Genomic DNA, 8,760 nt, shown 5'->3' with positions numbered 1-8,760 from the left:
ACCCTGCAATCATCGACACCCAAGAAAATATCTCCATAAATGTCCAAAATGCTCCAAAATGCTCTACGAAGGGGTGGGGGTGGAGCAATCTCACCTTGGCTGAGAATCACCTATCTGTTTGAAGATGGAGGAAGTAGATAAACAATAATAGAAATTCATCACACAGCAATTTATCTATTTATCTTCTAAAAAGCTCACCCTCAATATCATAGAATCAAACATGTGGGGTGTTTTATGACTGAGATTTCAAAGCATTTGACAGTTTCTCAAAGTATAGATGAATATACAGTATATTGGTGACACATGTACATAGCCAAACTGTGTTAAAAAGACTAAACCAAACTCACTGCTGTCAAGTCAGATCTGACTCATAGCAACCCGTCCTAGGTTTCTGAGGCAGTATCACTATGGAAGTAGATTGCCCAACCTTCCTTCCGAGGAGTGGCTGGTGGGTTTGAACCACCAGCCTTCTGGTTAGCAGTCAAATGCCTTAGGCACTAAGCTACCAGAGCTCCTGATAAAAAAACTATTGCTGTTTAAAACTACTGCTATTTAAGTCCATTTAAAAACAATAATAGCAATCAGTCCTTTTGTTACTACTATATTACTACTATAACTAAGACGATCATGTTCAAATCTAAGTATGTCCAACACCAAGATCACTTTTATTTCCATGGCACCTTGAGGTGTCACCACTACCATGCTTACTTCCATGGTAGAATACATAAAAAATTTGTAAAACATGCAAACATGCAAACATCAGCTTATATACACATTCAAAGCTCCTTGAATTGACTTCTAACTAATGGACTTATGCGAGTAACTGCCTTGCTTCGTTTTCTTCATAAATCAAACTGAGTGCTCAAGGCTACTCTTTGTGTGTCTGTACATTTTGGGCTGTTATTGATGATAGTTGAATTTGATCCCAAACAGTTTGTGCAAATTTATCAGTTATTTGAATGATGTAATATAAATCCTAAAGAAATCTGTGCATTATGAGTATGAAAAGAAAGTGGTTATTTTTATGAATACCACATAAAGATGAGTCTTTGAAAAAATGCCATCAAATTATATGTCAAATTTATGTCATTAAATTATAACAAATAGTAAAGATTAGGAAAATTAAATAAAAATCCACAATGATTCTATCTTCTAAATAATTGTTGAGTATCTTTAAATTCTCAGTCCTCTTTAAATAAAATGAAATTGGACTTTAGACAAGGCATTGTGGTTGAGCTTTCCTTAATTTACCTAAAGATCTCTGATTACACACCTGTGCTCTAAGGCAAGGTAGTACACTACACTACACTAGGTTACTATGTTGTTGTTGTTGTTGTTATTTGTCATGAAGTTGGACCTGACTCATAGCGACCCCTCCTTGGGTTTCCGAGGCAGCATCACTACAGAAGTAGATTGCCCAACCTTCCTTCCAAGGAGTGGCTGGTGGGTTTGAATCTCTAGCCTTCTGGTTAGCAGTCAAGTGCTTTAGGCACTATGCTACCAGAGTAAATGTGTGCACATTGTTATCTTTTAAGTTAAAAGAAAAAGTTAAAATATTAATGCATCAATATTTTGATTATTAAAAATTAACCAATCATTAGCTCTGGTTACATTGTGTAGAACAACTTTTACTGTGTATCAATTTTCTAGAATTTGGGATGATATAACCAAACCAACAACAACCAATAATGGAGTATTCACAAGTAGGAAATAACATGGACATAGATGATCATTTACTTCTCTTTATACCTTTGGGTTCTGCAGCTCTGGTGGCCTAGTGCCTAGTGCATAAGGCATCTGACTGCTAACCGGAAGGCTGGTGGTTCAAAGCCACCAGCCACTCCTTGGAAGGAAGACTGGGCCATCTACTTCTGTAGTAATACCACCTCAGAAATCCAAGGAGGGGTCATTATGAGTCGGGTCCAACTCGACGACAGTGAGGTTGTTTTTAACGAATTTTCACTTTCACACATTTGTCAGTTTTTTATACGGACAAGGAGACTTGACTGTTGTTGTGATACTGGATATTATGTTAGCAGTGTTTCAGATACCAGAAGCATCACCCATAGTGGACACGTTTCAGTGGAGCTTCCAGGCTGAGACAGACTAGGAAGAAGGACCTGGCAATCTAATTTCAAAAATGAGCCAATGAAAACCCCGTGGATGTCAACAGAATATTGTTGGATATACTGCTAGAAGATAAATCACCTAGGGTGGAAGGCACTCCACATAGACAGTGGCTGCAGCAAAGGACTCGAGCATACCAACAATCGTGGTGCAGGAGTGGGCAGCGCTTCCTTTTGTTGTGCATGGAGTTGCCATTGAGTGAAAGCTAATTTGACAGCACTGACAAACGGGTTTTCAAGGCCTCTTCATTTAAAGTAGAATTCTTGCTTCCTGTCTTTGTGTACTTCCTTCTAAATCAAGACTAGATTGGGGACTGCAATATAAAGCACATGAGACTTCACAGCTTCTTCCCACTCACTTGTCAGAAATCAGTAGTCAAACTCAGTCTTCTTTCTCAAAAGGTAGCAGCATAGTGTAGTGTTGGCATGGTCTCAGGAGCCACACTGCATGAGCTGTGCTTCTTTCTAGCTACACGGCCTTAGGTAAGTTATGGCAGGTTAACTGCCATAGCACACGGTCCCAAAATTTCAGTGGCTTGACCCAGGAGCTGTATATTACCTAATGGTAGAAAATTTTCCAGATCAGCAGGTAACTCCCCTTCAAAGGATGATTAAGGACAGGGGTTTGTAAACTAAGTCCTGAGGGTACTATTTTTCATATGATCAGCAAGTTGAGCTAAGAATGGCTTTGATATTTTTTAAAGTTATTTTTTAAGTGGTTATATAAATATCTACATAATATCCTTGATTTTGCCTTGTTGGCTCTCAAAGTGTCAAATATTTGCTATTTGTTTTTTAGATAAAAGGGTGTTCTTCCTTGAGTTGGGGAATCAAATTCCATCCATTTTATGATTCCACCATCATCAGCAGCAAGTTTCCAGGGTCCATTTATTAATCTAGAAGGAAAACAATAATACAGCATGGTCCATGGGAGGATTTTATGAGCCAGACCCAGAAGAGCCACACATTTTTTTTTTTTTTTATCCTCACATGCTTTAGCTAGTGAGAGCTCAAGGACCTAACTTCAAGGGAAAAGGCCCCTAAGTGGTGCAAATGGTTTGCACTCATCCGATATCTAAAGTAGTATCACAAAAGGGAAACCTGGTGATCTGTTCCATTAAGATTACAGCCAAGAAAACCCCATGGACTCAAGAGTGCTGTGCTCCTTTGAAAAATCATCTATATGAGACCAAACGGTGAACATTTACCCTCAAGCAAAGATGAGAAGGTAAAGGAGGACAGGGAAGCTAGATTAATGGAAATGGAACAACCAGAATGGAAATAATGAGAAGGCTGACACATTGTGAAAAATGTAACCAATGTCACTGAACAATGTGTATAGAAATTGTTAAATGGAAACCTAAATTGCTATGTAAACTTTCACCAGAAACACAATCAATTATTTTAAAAAAATGTATAGAACAGTTCCGGTCCACTACACATGAGTCCAAATAGACTCAACAGCAAACATCACCAACAACTTCAAAGGAAGAGGAAATGTATCTCAGTGGGCTGCCTAGGAAGCAGAAGAAATGGACGATGAACAGTTAGCAAGCTTCTGCCACAGCTGATTATTTTCTTTCTCTGGGCCTCCGCTTCTACCTGTGTGCAATGGGAGTAATAAAAAGGGTTTTAAAGAGGATTGGATGAAATAATATATCTGACCTGCTTAGAACAGGGCCTGGATATCACAAGTGCTGTTAAGTGTTTACTAGTATAATTTCTCTGTGCTTGCAGGTTTTTGACCCCTGCTCTTCCTTTTCCCCTATATGCAATCTCTCACCCTGTTCTATCACCCACCTCATGGTTCTCGGATGTCCCCCCTCTTTTCCAGTTTGCCACTATCTCTCAACTGGATAACTCCCAATGGTCTTCTGACTGCACTACCTCCATCTCTCTCTTAAAATCAGAAACCCATTGCCATCAAGTCGACTCTGACTCATGAGATGCCACATGATACAGAGCGCAACTGTGTTCTAAAGGATTTTCTTGATTATAATCTTTACAGAAGAAGATTGCCGGGTCTTTCTTCTGCAGTGCCACTGGGTGAGGTCAAATTTGCCAACGTTTAGGTGAGTAGTTGAGCACAAAGCATTTACACCACCCAGGGAAACTTGTGTGAATAAAACTCTTAACTGGTATGAATAAATCTCCCTCTGCAGGGAGTGTGGCCTTGGTAAAGCCTGTATTTGATGGGGGGCCAGCTTGAAACTATGCAGGAGCTTCCAGTGTCCTTAGGAGAAGATCAAAGTCCTTCCCATGCCTCAGTGCCCTGCACGGTCTCATCTTCTCCACCTCATCCCACACTGCTCGTGTCCTGGCCCCCTGCCTCTCAGACACCTTACGATAAGCCGGCACATCAGTCCTCAAACGTACCTTGTTCCTCCACCTACTAGTCTTTGTCACCTGCTCCACCTTCTACCCAAAAGGGTCTTCCTGCTCTCCACCCCTCTCTGCACCTGTTTCTTCACAGGCTTCAGAGTTCAGCCCAGCTTCCCTTCCTTAGCAAAGCTTCCATAACCTCGGATACTGATGGCTAAGTGCTCAAAATCCAACACGGTAAAGCTGTTAAATACTCGCCTCTGAGGGCTGGCTTTGTGAGTTTGAATCCAAGCTTCATCACTTCTCACCTGTTTGACCTTGAACAATTTACTTAATGTTTCTAAAACTCAATAACAACCCATTCCAGAGGATGGAATTAACGATAAGACCACTCTCATAGGCTTGTTATTGTTGTTGTTGTTGTTATTTGCCATCGAGTAGGCCCTGACTCATAGCGACCCCTCCTTGGGTTTCCGAGGCAGTATCACTACGGAAGTAGGATTGCCCAACCTTCCTTCTGAGGAGTGGCTGGTGGATTTGAACCGCCAGCCTTCTGGTTAGCAGTCAAGTGCCTTAGGCACTATGCTACCAGAAGCTTATTATTAGGATTAAATAAAATAATTAGTGTATGCTATTTTAATAGTTTCTTTTAACTTAAATGTTTTTTATTATTAACATTTTCCATTATATCTCTTAATCCTTAGCAACCTAGAACTCTAGGCAGCTACTGGCAATTAGTCTGCATTCAAATTGAGACCATATTCTCATCTCAAATTAGGAAAATGGTTTGTTAATTATTATCAATTGCTTCAGATGGTTAATGTTAACAAATGAATAATTTAGATACTGTGATAGAAATGACATTTGCTCAATATGGCAATCAAAATGATTTTTTTTTCTGCCATGAGATATGCGATTTCCTTGTTTATTAACTAAAAGAGTCTTACATTGGTAAAATAATGCAGAGAATATGATTTGAAATAAGATATGGTGGAAGTAAAGTAATCATTGTTAGTTTGCTTTTTCCCCTTTGCTGAAAATAAAATTACATTTTAAGCCCTGAATTCCTCCTAGGAAGGCTTCCTTTTATCAGAGCCATGCAGTGAGGTGTAAGGAATCTGCTGAAGGTGTTCCCACAGAATGCCTTGATCAAAAGTTGCCAGGAGATAGGTGAGGGTTTGACACAAGGGCCATTTGGGAATTTGAGGGAATTGATGAAATTTTTCCCTAATTGATTGTGATGTGGTTAGACGACTATAGGCATTTGTCAAAACTCACAGAACTGTACATTGAAACAATGAATTTACTCTATGCAAATTATACCTCATGAAAAAAAAATTGGATTGATAGCTCAGTTTTCTGTTGAGCTTAGGAAATGTTAGTGGTGAAAGTGGTTTCCCATTATGGGAGAGATTAAGGGTAATATATTTGTAATTCACAAGACCATGATCTAATGATAACTTCAAGTTTGAAAATGAACTGCAAAATAGCTCAGTTATAACTGGAGCAAGCGTTGTCCTTCCCAAGCAGGCAGAGCGCTGCGAGCTGGAGAGTGGGAAACATGGGAGGAACACAGGAGAGAAAGGGCATGCATCCAAAGAAGGTCTCCTGAAGACTGCATTTTCTCCAATGTACTGAACATATGAAATGATGGATTTTCTGGACAAGAAGAGAGAAACTTTATAGAGCCTAACTACCACAATGTTACAAAGGAGTCTGAAGGTGCAAATTGAGCCATACCATCATAGGAGGGTGCAGGCTTTCAACACCAGTGTAACGTACAGCCTGCTAATCCAATCTTGCCTCAAATGGAATGCCATGTTTATTTTTGATGGGTAATAGGTTTTATTATATTTTCTTGGCTCTCATGCACAGTGAATGTTGAGAGTTAAAGGCTTCTGCAGCAACATGTGGCTCCCTGGGAAGTATGACTCATCGATTGAACCAGAGGTGCAACAAACCAAAACACAAAACACAACACGAATGTTAAGAAGGTGGCAACTATCCTGAAGCTGATGGTAATACTGTTATTTTGAATGTTGTTCCTACCCTGTTGGGGAAATAAGATCTCTGATTCTAATGGGCACTTTTTCTAGTTTAAAAAAAAAAAAGAAGTTTTAATGTTAGAAGCCAGTTCTCTTTATTTTACCTGAAGTGAGCTGAATATGAATTATTGATAGATTATATTTTCATTTATTAGTCCTTTGCCATTTTTCAGATATTTTCCCAGATTTGGAATGCAAAAATTTGTTCCCAGGGGCTTTTCATGATATCATATGTCTATTGGTTTTTTCACACTAACTAGGTCAACCTCATTCAGTTTTCAGACCATCAGAACTACTTGACAAAAATAGTGCTTCTCTTTGTCAACCTGTGCTTCTCTTAACTTCTCTAGAATAATATATTTAATACTAGCTGCAACCTTATAATATTTATCCATAACACTCTTGCTACAATTGTTGTTGTGTATCATTGAGTTGATTTTTGACTCTTAGCAACTCCATGTCCCAGAGTGGAACAGCCCTATCAAGTTTTCTTGTCTGTAATATTTACAGAAACAGATCACCAGGTAGTTCTCTCACAGACTGCTGGGTAAGTTCAAACTACCAACCTTTAGGTTAGTAGTGAGCTCTTAACCCTTGCACCACCAGGTCTCCTTTGCTATAGCTTGAAGGGCCTATATATGTGAATATAGGGCTGATAGCTAATAGATAGATTAAATATTTTAATCTCAAAAGTTTAGGGGGGGCTATAGCAGCTTAAGGGAGCCCTGATGATGTAGTGGTTCAGGTATTTGGCTGCTAACCGAAAGGTCAATTGTTTGAACCCACCAGCTGCTCCATGGAAGAAAGATGAAGCGGTCTGCTTTCATGAAGATTTACAGCTTTGGAAATGGGGGCCTCTATGAGTTGGAATTGACTCAATGGTAATGAATTTGGTTTTGGTTTATAGAACTTAAACATCCTTTCATTTATTTAAAAATATTTCTTCATCAAAATGTACCATATACCAAGAGATTTTTTTTCATTAAAAATTTTATTGAGATAATTGTAGAGTCACATGTAGATATAAGAAGTGATAGACATCCCAGTGGACACTTTGACCAGTTTCCCCCAATGGCAACATTTTATAAAACCATAGTATGGTTTTGTACATTGGATATATAGCAATAAACAGGATGGATGAGGTGTCTAGCCTCCGAAACTAATAATTCTAATGAGGAATATAAACCAGTAAAGAAGTGAATAAAGAGAGTAAGTTCAGAGAGCAATGTCACTGGAAATCTTTGTATAGAGGTTCATGGAAGGCTTCTCTGGGGAAGTGACGTATGACAAGATACCTGCGCAATAGAAAGAGTAAAGACGTGAGGAAGAACACTCAGGCACCGGGAGTACCAAGTATAAAAGTTCCGTGTTGGAAATGAACTTGGCACATGGTAGGACCAAAATATGCCAGAGTGACTGTGGGTTCTGTGTTGGGGGGTGAGTAGAGCTAGCTGAGGTGACAAGTATGCAGAGACAGGGATATTTACACCCTACAAACCAAGTGAAGAAAGTCATTAGTGTGCGGGAAAGTACTGGAGTACATTTAGCAGGGCAATGAAAGAATCATTAAAAATATTATTTAGAAATACTTTCAAACTTACACAAAAGTTAGGCAAAGATTACAGATTACAAATATCTCAATAACCATTTTCCACATTCACTGATTGTGAACGTTCTGCCTAATTCGCTTTCCCATTTGCTATCTATGTTTATGCCTAAGACTTATTTGTACCGTTTGAGAGTAGATTGTATATATTATAGTTTTTCATCTCTAGGTATTTCAATGTGTACTTCCTAATAATAAGGATATCCCTTTACAAAACCACAAGTTATCATCTTTAGTAAAATTTAATATTAATATGGGACTTTTATCCAACCTACTATCTGTATGCCAATTTTACCAATTAAGTGCATAATGCACTTTACTGCATTTTGTTTTTCTCTTCAGTGCGAAGTCCAGTCTAGGGTCACATGTTGCATTGTGTCTTCTATCTCCGTTAGCCTTGAACAATTCCTCAGCTTCTTTATTTGGTTGTTGTGGCTTTTTTGTCTACTAACTTTGCAGCATACCCTCCTTCCACCCCGTTTTAATTGAATGTTGTTCATTTGGGGCTTGTCTAATGTTTCCTCATGATTAGATTCAGGTGATGCATTCTTGGAAGGAATAAAACAAAAGTGATATTTGCTCTTCTCAGGACATCACACCTGGAGGCATATGACGTCCATCTGCCCCTGGTTTGTGATGTTAATTTTAATCACCCCTCAAG

Source organism: Orycteropus afer, unplaced genomic scaffold (assembly GCF_000298275.1).
Source record: "Orycteropus afer afer isolate SDZICR_OR568_19922 unplaced genomic scaffold, OryAfe1.0 scaffold00226, whole genome shotgun sequence".
NCBI lineage: Eukaryota > Metazoa > Chordata > Mammalia > Tubulidentata > Orycteropodidae > Orycteropus > Orycteropus afer.
The sequence above is the reverse complement of the archived record's forward strand: the minus strand, read 5'-3'. Positions refer to the sequence as shown.